The sequence below is a fragment of the Gracilinanus agilis genome, chromosome 2 (assembly GCF_016433145.1).
Source record: "Gracilinanus agilis isolate LMUSP501 chromosome 2, AgileGrace, whole genome shotgun sequence".
Classification (NCBI taxonomy): Eukaryota; Metazoa; Chordata; class Mammalia; order Didelphimorphia; family Didelphidae; genus Gracilinanus; species Gracilinanus agilis.
In genome coordinates, this window is record NC_058131.1 from 85062847 (window position 1) to 85080788 (window position 17942).

Sequence of the window (17942 nt, forward strand, 5' to 3'; positions counted from 1 at the left end):
TGTGAACTGATCCAGCCATTCTGGCTGGCAATTTGGAATCATGCTCAAAGGGCTATAAAAGAATGCCTGCCCTTTGACCCAGCCATACCATTGTTGGCTTTGTTCCCCAAAGAGATCATAGATAAACAGACTTGTATGAAAATATTCATAGCTGCGCTTTTTGTGGTGGCAACAAATTGGAAAAGGAGGGTATGTCCTTCAATTGGGGAATGGCTGAACAAACTGTGGTATATGCGGGTGATGGAATACTATTGTGCTAAAAGGAATAATAAACTGGAGAAGTTCCAGGCGAACTGGAGAGACCTCCGGGAACTGATGCAGAGCGAAAGGAGCAGAGCCAGAAGAACTCTATACACAGAGACTGACATTCTGTGGTAAAATCGAATGTAATGGACCTCTGAACCAGCAGCAATGCAATGACCCAGGACAATTCTGAGGGATTTATGGTAAAGATGCTGCCCACATTCAGAGGAGGGACTGCAGGAGAGGAAACATATAGGAAAAACAACTGCTTGAACGCATGGGTTGGGGTGGACATGATTGGGGATGTGGACTCGAAACTACCACACCAATGCAACTACCAACAATTTGGAAATTGGTCTTGATCAAGGACACATGACAAAACTAGTGGAAATGCGCATGGGTAGGGGGGATGCGGGGGGGGGGGGTTGAAGGGGAAAGGAGGAGCATGAATCATGTAACCATGTTAAAAATGAATATTAATAAATGTAAAAAAAATATATAAAAAAAAATTGCATTCTTCTAGAAATCATTTGCTTTATTATTGGCAATTCTATATTGACTATAACAGAGTAACCGAAATTTGAGATCAGGCTGATTTCTGGTTTTAAATGGATTTTACTTAAATGGACTATATATTAATATTTGAAGAATGCTTTACATAAAAAGCAGATTTTAAATAGGTGAATAATGTTTTAACAAATACCATTTTCATGCCTTTTCCCCAAAAATATCTATGAATGTGTCAATACAGAAGTAGTCCAAAACAACAAAAACTGATGATAGATTTTTTTTCTGCTCTAAGACTCTAAGCCCTTGCTACATTTTAAGAAAATGGCATTCCAGTACTTCATATGTCTGTATAATGCTTTATACAGCAATTTCAAAGATATTTTATTTGATCTTAACAAAGAAGGCAGAGAAATTATTATACTAAAAAGGATTCATTACCATGTTCTGATCTGAAAAATGGGAAGTAAACTCCATGGATTTGTGATTTAGCTGGGTAAAGAAGAGTAGTAGAAGACAGGGATAAGATGACTATAAGTAAAGCAAGCCTCAAAGACCAAGTTCTGGATTATAAGACTATAGTAAATATAATGAAACATATATTCTCTTTTTGTAGCTAAAGGCTACTGGTATAGGACATATACATACATGCACCCATACACTGTCAGATAAGATCACCATTTGTTTTGCTTTACTTTTTCTTTGTTAATAGGGAAGAGTTAAAAAAAATGGTAAAATTCTTATAACAAAAAGACTTTGAATCTCTCTTACCAGAATACTCTTTATATACTTCTAGTTAACTGGCACATAGGCAATTAATTTTGTGATCAACAGTTAAGTGGCTGAAATCAAGGAACTAATTATTTTAGCTCTAGAATTAAGGTCTTGTGATTTAATTTTATTTGTAAAGTTGAGGCTTTAATATTCTATTTCTTTAACTAGAACTGAAACCCACATTTTATTGTCTAGTTTTTACTTTATTACCCACCTTCCTTTGTTTACTCCAAGTGCTTCTTGCTATGCCAATCCATTCGTATATTCTTCTTTACCTTGAATTTATCCATCTTCCTTGTAAGTGGACTTCCGAATATTGACATTTAAATAGGCCATGCCAATGAAGTTTCAAAGGAAATTTTTAGTCAAATAGGTGGTGCCATACATAGAGCACTGGGCCTAGAATCAGAAGATTCATCTTCCTGAATTCAAATTTGGCCTGAGAAACTTAACAGCTATGAGATACTAGGTAAGTAACTTAACCTTGTTTGCCTCAATTTCCAAAATGTGCTGTAGATGGTAATGACAAACCACTCCAGTATCTTTAACAAGAAATTCAGAAATGGGGTTATTGTTGAACACAATTGAAAGGACTGAACAATGACAAAATCATGTTAAGATGTTTTATATTTAAGTAGAAATAGAAAACTTTCTTAAGAAAATTCTCAGTAGTATGAAAGCATCTGAGATTTCTGACCATATTAAAGAAATAATCAAGGTAACATTCATAGAATATTTAATATGTGCCAGGCAAATGCTAAGCGCTTTACAATTATTACAACCCCCAGAAAGTAGGTGTTATGATCATCCCCACCTTACAGATGAGAAAACTGTGGCAAACAGGATAAGTTAAGTCTAGAATCACACAGACAGAAAGTAGCTGAGGCCAGATTTGAATTCAGAGGGTCTAGGCTCAGCACTCTACCCAGTGTGTCACCTAGCTTCTTTAGAATGAAACTTTCTTCTTCCCTGGTTTTCCTGACAGTTAACCAGGATCTTCCTCTATCTAATCTTCATGTCCCCTCTTCCTCCACATGTGTGGGTACTTCCCAGATTTAAATTATAGGTTTTCTATTCTCTAACTATGCTCCTTATCTTCTTTGGAGATTTCATCAACTTTTACATCTTCAGTTATTATCACTATTGAGAATGATTCCCAAATCTTTAGGCAATCTCATGGCAGAGCTGGATTGTGGCTGGCTGCCTTCCAGAATAAGCTAGTAATAGCCAAGACAAGCATGATTTCAAGAGACCTTGAAAACAGTATACAGAGAAGAATGCCTAATTCCATTTAGCAAAGCTATAATGAATTTGTTATACCTGATTCAGAGAAGACAAGGAAGAAAATCCAGGGGAATGAGTTGATGGTGTCAGCACTTGTTTTGTGGGATCCTTAGATCAGCCCCCATTCCTTAAATAATGCCCCTTCTTCTTTAAATGTTGCCATTTCCTATGGATTTGCTTTGAACTGAGAATATATGTATTTGATACTCTTTCCTTTGAAGTATCATCAGTAGGGGACTAATGACTGGAGGGGTTGCTACAATAAAGATTTTTAGAAGGCAGTCATGGAATATATAAAGGATTTTAAATGAGGCAGGAACTACAAGTGAACTAAATGGTCAATAACTGCTAGATGAGGAAAAGCATAGATGATGCCGGGGGTGTAGCTTTACAGAAGTGTACGTTACATGGCTTCCTGAGGCATACCCCCACCCTATCCATTAAAATATACAAGGAATAGAGAATAGGAAGACAGGTATGCTACAAGGTTTCATGCAATTGTGTAGTTCCACACCGTTAATATAACAAGCTGGTATGGAAGAAACTAGCTTTCCACTGTCTGGACTTATGTTCCTAGTTGAGAAGAGGGATTAGTATGTATCAGAGCCTCCCAAAAAGGGGGGCAATGGTTTTCAAGGTCAAAGCAGTCCCTCACAAAAAAGATCAAACTGCCTGAAGAGCTACACAACTTAATTCAACATTTTGATCTTTGAGAAGGCAATTCTATAAAATGTCTTCTGGTCATTTTTTATCTGGATACCCAGTCCTTACTTCAAACTTGTACCTAAAGTAAAATGTCCTGTTTCCTCCAAAACTAGCTCCTCTTTATGACTTTCTTATATATGTTAATGTTACACTTCACAAATTTATTCAATTTAACACCTCAGTCATCTTTGACTCTTCCTTTTTGACTCAAATATCTGGTAAAGTTCCATTCTTCTATTACCTATCTTGTATTCATCCTTTCTTTTCCATTCCACTCCATGATTATTAGCTAGTTTAGTCCCTGGACTATCATAATAACCTACTACTCTTTTCCCAAGACCACAGTTAAATCTCTTTCTTAAAATGGAAAAGGGCGATATAGCTTCCTGTCCATATTTCCTACTTAGTCCCAAATGCCTATGTAAGAAAATAATTCTGACATAAGTTATTATCTACTCTGGGAAGGAAAAAGCCCATGGCCCCAAACTATTATTCTTCTAACATGAACTACTCTTTATTGTAACTAGATGGATGCATTTAGATAATTTTTCCCTCTCTCTCAGTTCCGGCTGCCACTGCAAAGGAAGAATGTGATAAACTAAAGAATCAGGCAACCAAAATAGTAAAGTTTTTTTTTTTTTTAAACCCTTGTACTTCGGTGTATTGTCTCATAGGTGGAAGATTGGTAAGGGTAGGCAATGGGGGTCAAGTGACTTGCCCAGGGTCACACAGCTGGGAAGTGGCTGAGGCCAGATTTGAACCTAGGACCTCCTGTCTCTAGGCCTGACTCTCACTCCACTGACCTACCCAGCTGCCCCAAAATAGTAAAGTTTTGACTTGCTGAAGTCACTGGAAATGTTGAATTGAGAGCAGAGGACTCGGGGAATACATGGGACCATGGATGTAGAACAGAATCTGGCCCAATCCCCTCTTTTCATGTATAAAAGAATAAAAGAAAAAGTATTAAGAACTTACTATGTGGCAAAGCACTAAGCTAAGTACTGGGGAAACACAGCCTCTGCTCTCTTGTCTCTCTGAGAATCTACTGCCACAGTGGGTCCATCTTTTGTTCTAAATTCCTTAATCTGCTTAGACTTTGATTCCTTTTTATAGCTCTAAGTCAGGTCCTCATTTCTTTTACATTTTCACTTAAGTCTCTGAATGTTCTTCTGAGCCATACTGTAATAGAAAAAACGTAACTTTTGGCTTAGGGCTACATGATAGAACACTGCTGCCACCTGGTGAAAGCATACCAAAATTACAGGGAAAGTAATAAACTCAAAGTCTAGGAAATCCAAAAGAAGTATTTATTGTAACTTTGGAGGGCTTAATATATTAAGCATTTGATATAATTATGGATAATTTTTGCTAATCAGTCATTTACATATTCCTTTACACTTTACAAAGTGGTTTTTATAAAAACTGTGAATAGTATAAGTATTAGCCCCATTTTTCAGCCCCATTTTCATACCACTTATGCAAGATAGGATTGTTAGCAAAATTACAAATAAGAACAAACACAGGAATGAATCTGCCATAGTAAAAATAGTTTAATTTTATAAATACACTTTTTCAGTGAAAATGTCTCAAAAAACAATTGCTAATAAATAGGAGTCAATTTCTAAAATCTAAAAATCATTTACATCAAAACCCCTTTGTTATTTAACAATAATGCAGATTATAGAGAACTTAGAAATTGGCAGACTCTCAAGTGGTAAATTCCACATACTGTATTTATGAATAAAATACAAAGAAGTAGCTTGACCTAAAATATCCAACTCTTCAAGGCTTGATTTTAGAGAATCCTATGTTTTATTATTAATGAAAAAGGCAACAGAAAGAAAATGGAAACATTTCTATAAGTACCACAATTCATCAATAACAGCAAAGCCAGTCCACAGAAAAGGAAAAAAATCTAGTAATATCTTATATGGCTTATAAAGTCTTTGAAACTAACCCAAAAGAGTGATGAGGTTGTTTTAATATTAAATCCCAGTTACAGCTAGAATTTATATGGCACATTAATGTTTGCACAGCCTTTTCTACATTATCTCACTTGACCCTTACAACAATCCCATGAGGCAGGTGCTATTATTTCCATTTAAAGATGAGGAAAATAAGCTCATAAGTGAAGGGCCTTGCTCAAGGTCACACAGCTACTAAGAGTCTGAAGCTGAATACAAACTCAGAATATTCTGACATCACTTCCAACAATTTATCCACTGTACTGCCACTCTGAAAACCTAAAGACTGAACAACTATTTTGGATAAACTGTAGTTATATAGAGCCAGTAACCATGACTCTTGGTCAGGGCTTATGATTTCAGTGATTAGGGAGATCTGGTGACTAAGTTCCCTATTGCTACTCAATGTATAATCTTAGAGAGCTGCCTGAGCCTCTAAACTAACAGTGAGAGTGCCTCACCTCCATTTAGTCAATCCCACAATAGATCAAAAGGACTTGGACCCAGATCTCCCTAATTCTGAGGAAAATTCTGCATCCATTATGCCATGCTGCAATGAGAAGCTCTATATTTAATGAATAAACCCTTTAATATTCAGTGACTTCATTACAAAGGGGGGAATAGAAAAGGAAGATGAAAAAGGCAAAAGCATTATTTGAAAAAGAAAATTATTTAAAAACCTGCTGCATATAACATTGCATGTTGTTCTCCAGATGTTTCTGTCATGCCAACTCTCCTTGACTCCGTTTGGGGTTTTCTTGGCAAAGATACTGCAATGATTTGCCACTTCTTTCTCTAGCTCATTTTATAGGTGTGGTAACTGAGGCATACAGGATTAAGTGACTTAACCCAGAATCACACAGCTAGCAAATGCCTGAGGTAGATTTGAATTCCCAATAAATATGCAAACAATTCCTTTTTTCACTAATCAAGCTGAGAGTCACTATGCATAGTAAGTACTTAATATACATAATGAAATTCATTTAATTTTTACAGAAACAACTATTTGCTGATGTGGAAATCATCTATGTATAGTCAAACCACTAACTTCTTAAAACTTCTTAATTTTTTAAAACAAAGTCAATATCAAATTGGTAAAATAACTATGACAAGAACTAAAGTCAATTCCAACTTGATCCATGTAATTAGCTACTGATGCCCACAAAATGGGAAATGAGTAAAAAGGAAGATATTTAATTAAAGAATCTCAACATTTCCTAAAGAAATTTAACTGTAAAAAAAAATCCATTATCACAATGAAGAGATTAATAGGCACTATTATTAGCCCCATTTTCCAGATGAGGAAACTGAAGCAGAGTTTAAGTAACTTAAGCTAGGAAGTATTTGAGGCCAAATCTGAACTACAGTCTTTCTAACTCTAGGTGGTGATCTATCCACTATACTACCTAGCTATCCTTACAAATTTAGAATATAAAATAATTTATAAAATTAGAAAAGAGGTTTAATAATACCATAAATTAGAGAAAATTAAAATCCATTTAATTTGTATATATATTTGTTTATTTTTATTTTATTTTATTTTATTTTTTTTAGTAATGTCCCAAAGCTTTATTTCATTTTAGGTAGCAGCAATTTTCAGATGATGTAGGACTTAAGTTTTGGAACTGGAGAATAATGTATTTTTAAAACTAATAAGAGGAATGTGATATCAGAAAACCCACTTAAAGGATGATTGTTCACTAACAGAAAAAAATTCTGTTTTAAATTACAACCTGGATAGTATAAACAGAAAATTTGAATTTTTGTATATTTCTTAATTTAATTATGGTCCAGAATTCCACCCATAACATGTACAAGGCTGAAAAGTCTATAGATACAATCTCAGCCTAGACAGAGAAATGAAAACCTGTGGGAACTTAGGCAGGGAGTTAGAGGAAGGAATATATCCAGAACTGAAGGAAAGGGGAATGGAATCTGATTTGGGTCAGTACTGTGTCTCAGAAGTTACTTGGGACAGGGTTAGGGTGCTGCAAAGTGAATTCTCCAACGAGGGGAAAAGCTAAGAGTTTTGAGGTCCAACCCTGGAAATAAAAAAACACCTTCACAAGGGATGGAGTCAGTAAACAATCATTTAATTTCAATCTCTCCCTATTTTTGACTCATTTTCTACTTCCCACAAACATGACTGTTTATCTCCCATTTTGAAAAAGCTTTCACTAGATCCTTTCATCCCTCTATCACCCTGTATTTCTTCTTCCCTTTGTGGATAAACTCCTCAAAAAGTCTGTCCACAATAGGTGCCTCCAATAGCTCCCTTCTTCCTCCTCCTCCTTCCTTCCTTCACTTCCCTCCCCTTCTTCTCTCCTCTCCAATCCTACCCCTAAACATTGTACAATTTAGCTTCCAAGCTTTTCATTCCACCAAAAACACTCTGTCCAAAGAGATCAATGATATCTTAGTTGCTAAATCAAAGAATGGCTTTTTCTTTATCTTCATTCTCCTTGGCCTCTCTGCAGCAGCCTCACACTCCTGATTGCCCTCTCATCCTTTATACTCTCTTTTTGGGACACCATTCTTTCCTGCATTTTCATTCTTCCTATATGACCTCTGCTCAGGATCCGTTGGTGGAATCTCTTCCAAATCAACCCTTTAACTGTAAAGTGTCTCTTGAGATTCTGTGCTAAACCCTCTTCTCTTCTCCCTCTATACTATTTCATTTGATGATCCCATCCGCTCCCATGCATTTAATTACCATCTTTATGCTGATGATTCTCAAATTACCTATTCTATCCTAAACTCTCTGCTGACAGTCAACCTCACATCTCTGGCTGTCTTTCAGACTTCTTGAATGAGATGTCTAATAAACACATAAAACTAAGTATGTCCAAAATAGAACGCTGTATCTTTCCCCCTAAACTCTCCTCCCCTTCTGCCTTCCCTAGTACTGTGGAAGGTAATGCCAACTTCCCATCCTCAGGCTCACAACCTAGGAGAATCTTCAACTCCTCACTCTTACCCCCATATCCGATCTCCCCCAAGACCTATTGGTTTCTCCTGTGCAGAATCTCTCTGATACTGCTACCATTCTGATACAAAGACTTTTTCATCTCACACCTGGATTGTTCCAATAGCTTACCCGTGAGTCTACCTGAATTGAATCTCTCCCCATCCCAATCCATCCTCTAAAGTAATTTTCCTAAAGACCAACAATGTCACCCCCACAATTCAATAAATTCCAGGGGTCTCCTTTCACCTCCGAAGTAAAATTAAAAATTAAAATTAAAAGCCTCTGCTTGATGTGTAAGACCTTCATAGCCTAGCCCTGTCCTACTAACTTTCTAGGTTTCTTACACCCTCACTGCCACATTATTTTCTACCCAATGACACTGGCTTCCTCACAGTTCCAAGAACAAGAGAATTCATCTCTCAGTTGAAGTCATTGTTTTTGGCTGTCCCCTATGTCTGTTTACTTACTTTCTTTAAGGCCCAACTAAAATTTTGTCTTCTGAAGGAAGCCAACCTAATCCTTCTTTAAATTAAAAAAAAAAAAAAGCAAGCAAACAAACAAACAAAACCCTTTTCCTTCTGTCTTAGAATTAATAATGTGTATTGGTTCCAAGGCAGAGGAGCAGTAAAGGTTAGGCAATGGGGATTAAGTGACTTGCCGGGGTCCAAGGGCAGATGTGAACCCAGGACCTCCTGTAACTAAGCTCTAATCCTGCCTTCCTTCTGTTAATTATTTCATTTTTTCCCCCTGAATATGGCTTGTATTTTTTGTTTGTTTGTATATGTCTCTCCCATTAGATTGTGAGACCTTTGGGGGCAGGGACCATCTTTTGCAGTTTCTGTATGCCCGGAGCTTAGCAGAGTAGGACTTGCACACTCTGTGTACTAAGAGTTTACTGACTGACTGAAAAGGAAAAAAATCTAAAAAAGAATTCAGGAGCAAGAAAATTCAGTCAAAAACCTAGAGATAAGAAGATAAATCAACCGAAAAAAATATAAAAATCAGATGGAAAGATGAATAAGAAGGCTTTAAAAGCCTGCAAGTATCTTTAAGTAAATATTACAAGTAAAAAGAAACCAAAATGATGAAACTCAGAACTCCATGGATTCCCAAGATAGCATGGAACCACAGCAGGGTGTTCCAGAATGGTTCAAAAGACAAATTATAACCTTGATAGAAGAATTTCAATGAGAACAAATTGCATAATTCATGGGCAACCCGGTAGAAATAATTAGCAGAATAGAAAAACCTAAATCCTTAGTGGGAAATAGAAGCAAGAGAGAAAAACAGATTGGGAATACAAATATGCTGAAGTGAAGGACAATCTTGAAGAAGATTGAAGAAGAAGAAGAGAAAAGAAGAACTAGTCAAAATACTTGAATACAACAATGAAAGACTAAATATAAGACAACTGCCTAAACTTTTGAATACAGCTAAGGAAGTCACAATCAGACTGCCAAAAGGTGCAGTGAATAGAGTGCAGAGCCTAGAGTCAACAAGTAAGATGAACCACTCCATAATTCCTGTGTGACTCCTGAGCAAGTCATTTAACCTCTGCCTTAATTTCTTCACCTGTAAAATGGAGGGAATGACAGCACCCATCTCAAGGGATGTTTTGAGGATCAAATGAGATATTTATAAAGCACACCATTCTATCTGACACATAGCTGCATTATAGAAATGCTTATTTCTTTCCCTTCAATAATCAAAAAAACATCTCCAGCAAACAAAACAAAACCTACTCAACAGTGCTTCAAACTCCAAGGCACACAGTGTTTAAATTTCAAAATTAAATTTACAAACAACAAATTCTAAAAGCCTCAAAGAGAAAGACCTTAAAATGTAAAGAAAAGCAAATTTGAATAACCCAAGGATTATTCTATGCCCACTAGAAATCACAGAAGAGAATGGAATAATGTATTTTGGAAGAAGAAAAAAAAAAAAAAAAGGAGCTGAGGATGCAACCCCAAATGACATACATCCTGCAAACCTGAATTGAATCAATGAAAAGAGATAAACCTTTATGGGAAGATTTTATGACAAATGAAAGAGAAAATGATCATGGGTAGGGTGGGAAGGACAATTAAGGATGTGAGGAAAATTCTTAAGATGGGACAATACTTCTGTCCTCATTACTTGTTTTAGGAACTGATCCTTCTAAGAATAAAGGACAAGACTAAAAAGAAGTGAGAGGACAAACTCTATAAGGCAATAATATGGAATTGCTTTAGATACATAAAATTTGTTATTTTGGAAGTTTTTGTTGCAAGAAGAACATAATAACACTAAAGAAGGAATAAATCTAAAAACCATGAAACAAAGTATAAAAGTTTATTACGGACTGAAGGGAAAGGTGATTAATGAAGGGGAACATGGTAAAGAAATCCTTTCTAGAAAAAGGCATAGAAAAGAGATGGAGAAGAGTGGAGGGATTTTGAATTAAGTACAACTGAGAGAGAAGAGGAGAAAGGAGGAAAGGACTATATAACTAAATTGAACAAAGAAAAAGAATCAATAAAAGAACTAAAACCTTAAAACTAGTTTGAGATGGAGTTGAAGGTGAGAAGAAGAGAATCTGGGAACAGGATTGTAGGTACAAAAGATTGTTTTAAAAGAAGTGGAACAATAACAAAAGAAAAGGTCATTAGAAAAAAAATTTTTGAGGCCAGCCGGTGGTTCAGTGGATTGAGTGCCAGGTCCTGGGTTTAAATCTGGTCTAAGACACCCCTAGTTGTGTGACTCTGTAAAAGATACTTAACTCCCACTGCCTAGGCCTTATTGCTCTTCTGCCTTGGAATCAATATACAATATTGATCCTAAGACCCGGAAGTTAAGGGTTTAAAAAAAAAAACAAATAAATATAATAATAAATTATTTTGGCAGAGCTATTAAAGGTATAACACGAAACCTTCAATTTTAAAAGAAATCCTACTATTTTTACATATACATATATACTTTAATGGATCACTGAACTCAATAATATGGATACCGAAACCTATGCACCCTTCATTCTGTGTAATTCTTGTCCAGGTTCTCACATAAATCCTCCAAAGAGGTTCTACCTAATGTACTGGATTTTAACATTCTGTAGATACTTTGGGCTATCTATATATCTGTTGTCCTTTACTTTCTTCATATGACCAATTAATTTCCTTTTCTTCTTTTTTCTTCTTTATAATTCTTTTTACGCTACTTCTTACATGCGAGTCATCACTGGCAATATACTAAAACCTACTATATTCAATATGATGATGATAATAATAACAACAAAACCAAAAAATCTTACAAACATGATGTCATTTTACTTTCACAAAAACCTTAGAAGCAGGTGCTACTTATTACCACCCCCATAGACCAGATGAAAAAAATGAAACTTCAATAGGTTAAGTGACTTGTCCAGTCACACTGTAAGTATTTAAGGATGGATTTGATGTTATTTCATAAAAAGAAAAAAAACAAGGGGTGGGGGCATTAACAATTACATTAAAATCTTTCTTTTTTTAAAACCCTTAAATTTCTGTGTATTGGCTCCTAGGTGGAAGAGTGGTAAGGGTGGGCAATGGCGGTCAAGTGACTTGCCCAGGGTCACACAGCTGGGAAGTGTCTGAGGCCGGATTTGAACCTAGGACCTCCCATCTCTAGGCCTGACTCTCAATCCACTGAGCTACCCAGCTGCCCCTACATTAAAATCTTAGTAAAATTATTGAACCACACATAAGGGTCTAGATGATTGAAAATAATCCTTTAATCATCATGCTCAGGCCAAAAAATTTTTATTAAGCCTCCTGATATCATAGTTAATTTGTCTTAATTCTTCTTACATAAACAACTTTCAGTTCAATTTAACAAATACCAAACCTCCAAGTCAAGTATTAAAAGTCTTTTAAACTTACCAAATAATCTATAGAACAGCTGCTTACCCTTCAACTCCCATCAAAACTAAAAACTGTATAGCCAATAAATTGATTATTATAATCAACAAATTTTGATAGTAAAAGATGTGAGAAGGCACTAGCATAGATGTTGAGCTTACTCTAGCTCCAGAAGGAGGGGAGGGAAAGGAAATCAGAACTTCCAGGAGGAAGTTTAATATAGGAAATTTTTAGTCAAGAAAAATTATGAATATAGGGAATAATACATAAAACTTAAAGATGAGAATGGATGAACTAAACTACCACCTATATGGCCAAGAACTAAAAAAAAAAAATAAAAAATAACTACCCAAACTCAGAAGCAAATACTGAGCACTCATTTGGGTAAAACAAGATAGGACATATGCCATACATATTTTTGGTGATGCACCTAATTTGGTTAGAGAATATTGGAAATAATGGAAAGCTCAGAACTAATTATATCACCCATCAGTATGGTGACTATTTCCCCACCCTCAACCCCACAGAAAAATTCCTTCAGCCCTGCCTTTTTTTCCTGGTTGAAGTTATTTATTTCAATACATTCTGTTCCCCAGAATTAATTAAGATACCTATTTTGTCACAGACAACTGTTATGATTAAAAATAATAAAGGCTGATATAATAATATAAATTAGTATTTTAATTAAAGCCATGGCCATGCTGGTAAAATCATTAGACCACACGCCGGTAAGAATTCAAACTGCCTCCGCCATTTTACCTTTTGTACCTTCCCGCGCCTGCTAGCTCAGAGAGGGCTTCCTTTCGGATTCTCCTCCCATTTAAACTGTCCTATGCGTAGTGACGCAGGCGTCCCCATGCCCAAAGAACCAGAACCGGAAACCCGTTGGACCACGGGAAATGTAGTTTGATAGTTCCCATGTGTCCATAGAAAATATATATATACTTTTAAATGGCATCTCCCAAATTCCAATTTTACACACATCTATGCAGTGAGACCCCCCAGGGCATCCAAATGAAGTGCACACTGGCACTGTTTCTCTTGTCCACTGATTGCTTCCAGTCCAGATGCTCAAATAGTCTCTTTTATCCACAAAGCAAACTCAAAACAGCTGTTTCAGGCACTCCAGGGCCTGTAGCCCCAACAGATGACAAACTGGTCCACTTGAAAAGCTGCTGCAGCCACTGCTGGGACTCCAGGCTTAGCTTCACCATGGTGACAGTGATGACAGTGCCCCGGCAAGCTCAGGCTCCCGGGGCCTCCTCTGCCCACCTCCACCATACACTGAGACAGGATTTGAACATGTCTTCCTGACTCCAAGTGCAGGGCCCTATCTACCATGTTCTTTAGCTATCATTTATCATTTATCATACCAGTAGGCAGCTCTATGGATCATAAGTCACTATTTCATTTCTCATTTGATACTGATATCAGAGAATTGCTGAGTAAGATTCTACTTGCATTTTCCCAAAGAACTTTGAATAATATGAACATCTTATGTACACAGGAGATACTTTTGCTGGAGAAGAATCAGAAAGACAGAATTCTGATTCAAATGCTTTTGTGGAATCTTGCATTATGATCTTACTTTGGCTACAACTTTAGTGCCTGTATTAACATGATCTCCTCCAGAAAAAATATTTGAAAAAGTCTATTTGTTCCTTTCTCCTATTTGTATCCACTACCTCAGTAAAACATTCATAAATAGAGGCAGCTAAGTGACTAGAGAGCCATACCTAAAGATGGAGAGGTCCTGGTTTCAAATCTGGCCTCAGAGACTTCCTGGTATGTGACCCTGGGCTTCTCACTTAACCCTACCTGCTTGGCCCTTAAAACTATTCTGCCCTAAAACTGATCATTAGTATCAATTCTATGTCAGAAGTTAAAGGCTTTTTAAAAAAAATATTCAGAAACAATTCTTAAATACTTAATGAAATGGCCAAGTAGATATAAAGGTTGGTAATGAATGTTATCTTGGTAACCCTTAAAAAAAACAATCCAATATCATCTCTGTCATTTCTCTCATTCCTTTAGAATCTTCTTAGAGACATATTTTGAAAATGGATCCTGAATGTCTTTAAATTTGTATTTTTGTCTGTAGGTTAAATGGAATATATAATCCTATTTTCTGCATTTTTGTATATAACTAACTGTCTGACATGGTTGCTTTTGATGAGCTAGATCTTGTTCTACTTGGTATTTCTATAAAATTCCCATTTTCTTTAAGGCTTGTAGAACTTTTCTAGAAAACAATTTTATCCTTTTATAATACTGAAAGTATAAGGGAGTTCTGAGGCCAAAAATCTGAAAACTGAAATAGTTTGAATTGACACAGTACAATCTAACAATGTATATAACAAACATTCCAACAAATAAATGCACACAAAGGATTAACATCTGATACATCTTCAGAGAAGAAATGGGATCCACACTAATGACACCATTCTTCCTCTTCTTCTTCTTTCTCTGCCTCCTTCTCCTCCTCCTCCTTCTATTCCTACTATTACTATGACTGGACACATGTCCACCACCATCCCCACCTTACCTAAAATAGCACCTACCATGTGCCAGGTACTCTATGTACTGTGCTAGCTAGTTGCTGATGAAGAAAAAAATATATCTTAAAGTAAAATCTACTTTGCTTCAATCCACCAAAAGGACGTAAGGAAGGCACTTAAGTAAAAATAGCATTGATCATCTTTTCTTTTTTCTCTTGGCAATCATTTGGCTAGCTCTCCTTTCCCCCCTCACCTCCAAACCATCCCCCATAGTCTGCAATCCTAGTGACAAATAAGTAGCCATCCAAAACAAATCTACAGGGATCCCTCACCTGTCACAGAAGTTACATTCCAGAGACCCCTATGATAGGTGAAAATCTGCATAGTAGTGGCATTATATTTATTTTATTATTTGTATATATTTTAAGGATTTATAAACCCTTCCCACTCTCCTATAAACCTTTTCCACACTTTTATTAACCTACAGTCACTGAGCCAATCAGTGCCCAGCATACAGAACACAATGCTGTGGTTGGTCGCCTTTTGTTCCATCAGCCAATATAGAAATGCCTATTTTGCACTTGGGCGGGTACAATCCCATGTTGACAAACTTGCACAAAAGTACTGTATTCGTCTGCAAAATCCCATGATATAGCGAAAACTCTGCGATACAGAATTAGATTTTTTTAAAGCCCGTGATACAGAGAAGCTGCGATCCATGATATAGTGATGGGTGACTGCATACATTTGCCAGGTGAAAAAAGGCATGTCTCATTTTGTCATTTTGCCTCATTCCTATGTCAGGAGGTGAGTAGCATGCTTCCACAATAGTCCTCAGAAGTTGTGGAAGGTCAGAATGATTAAGTCTTTCCAGTTGTCTTCCTGGTTCTAATCACTTCTCAGTTGATATACATCCAGGCAAGTTTTTCTGAAACCACCCCTTTCACAATTTCCCATGGCACAATAATATTTCATTATATTCATACCATAATATTTTTTTACCAATTTCCCGGTTCTCTCCTACAGCAAAAAGTGCAGCTATAAATATTTTTGTGCATTTGAATCTTTTCTTGTTCTTTAATCTCTCAGGAGTATCGATCTTCCTAGGAGTAGTATTGTTGGGTCAAAAGTATACATAACTTAGTGAATTTCCTGTGTGATTCAAAATTACTTTTGAGAATATACAGATTCACATCTCCAACAATGAGCCTATTTTCCCACAGCTTCACCAACAAATGTTACTTTTATTGCATTGATTTCTATTTAGTTCAATTTAATTTTAAAATTAAATGAATTAAATTTTGCAAATCTTGTACTTAAATGTTTACTCTTTTTGTTATTACTTCCCCTTAGAACAGAGGTCGAACATCAAGAAAAATACACCATTTCGTTTATCTCTTTTTTATCCCCAGCACTCAGTACAGTGGTTGGCACACAATAGGCACTTGACTGGCTGATTGGTCTATGCTAGAACACTTCCATGTTTTGCACTCCTGGGTCAGAATTTCTGGTTGGAACCCTCTTTCCTAGTGCCCATAGGCTCTGGTTATACCTCTTTCATAGAGATCCAGGCTGGCAATATGTTATCTACTAAGAGTTTCTTTTTTGGATTTCTTAATCATTTCTCAATTTGGTGTCCTATGGCTTAGCCTTTGATGGAGTAATTATAAGAGAGCTGGGATTTTCTGCTTCCTCTCACTCTATCTTGAGGACAGCCCTCCTGAATACCACTTCCAATAAGGTTTTATAGATAATGCTCTGACTTTGTCATGACAGAGATAGGTCATATAGATATATTTAAGACCTTGGCCCTAAATTGCTCATAACTTCTAGTGTTTGAACTGAGATACATCAGTTGAAATGTCCAGTTGTATAAAGTGTGTAGTGAGGCCATAAATCTAGTGTGCTAGCATGAAACTCAAACTCTTCAATAACCCTTAGGAATCCCTACCTTACCCCCAACTGTAGTTAGTAATAAAATTGGATTTCATCACCTATTTGACCCATCCCAAGAGTTCAATGACCAAGATGGCTCCCTCTCTCATATTCATCTATTCTGAAAGAAATTGCCAGCTTCCACATCTGTCTCTAATATACCACCTCTGATTGATATGTCACTTCCATCTCACATTTTGGAATGCTCTATTCCAGATGGGCAAGCTTTTTAAAGAGGGGGCCAAAGAAAGGAAGTGCTCATCTGTCAGTCTGTTTCTAAGGCAACTCTTTTAAAGTTTCATTGTATTGTATCCTATTCATTGTATTCATCAGATTAGGAATAATGTCACACTGCCAAATAGAACATTTGAAGGGCCACATCTGGCCCGTGGGTTGTAGTTTGCCCATCACTGCTTTATTCACATCTATTCAGGTGAAGTTACCATCCCACATATATCAAACCTAACTAGAAGTGAACTCTGAAATTGGACTTTCTGCGGGAATATCTCTACCTTCAGAAGAAGACTGGACAGTCTTACTTCCTACTGCAAAATTTTTATAACTCAGTCCAGGTATTTCACATATCCTTAACAGATCACAGGACCACAAACCTAGAATTAAATATTTGCCTGTTTACTATAGTTCCTGCCATCAATAACTACCAGGGTGACTTATATGATATGCCTTTCAAGCAACCAAAGTGGCATTCAAGTGGAAGCTGAATATTATTAGATTCTTACACAGCCCTTGGAAATACAAAAATAAGCTTGTGTATATACTTGCAACATTCGTGTTAACAAACCTTTAAAAAACCCAGGGGAAAAGGCAATGGACCAATGGATCCTTTGTCTATCAATCAGATGTTAATCACTTTCCTCATTCCCTATTTATCCTGTGAACCACTAATCTTTACTAAACAGTCTCACAATATCTACACCCAACATCATCACTGCTCCTGGATAAGAATACAAGATTGCACAATAACCAAAAAGTTCAGGCAAGTGCTCAGCTATTTTTAGTAACTAAAGAGAGGAGAAATACAGGTCTACAATGAAAATACAGAAACCAGTACACAATATATACAGTCTAGAACTGGTACCAGTTTCCAACCAACACTACTCCACAAGTCACAGTCTTTGAACTCAGGGAGCACTTTCTAGAGGTTTCCAATTTTATGGGAAAGGCTAGAGGT

At 36.5% G+C, this 17942-nt stretch overlaps 1 protein-coding gene across 2 annotated transcripts in view; it reads right to left on the reverse strand.

The window, feature by feature from the left end:
• MAP4K3 (mitogen-activated protein kinase kinase kinase kinase 3) overlaps nt 1–17942 on the reverse strand; it is a 206858-nt gene that overhangs the window by 123758 nt on the left and 65158 nt on the right. The window lies entirely within an intron of this gene.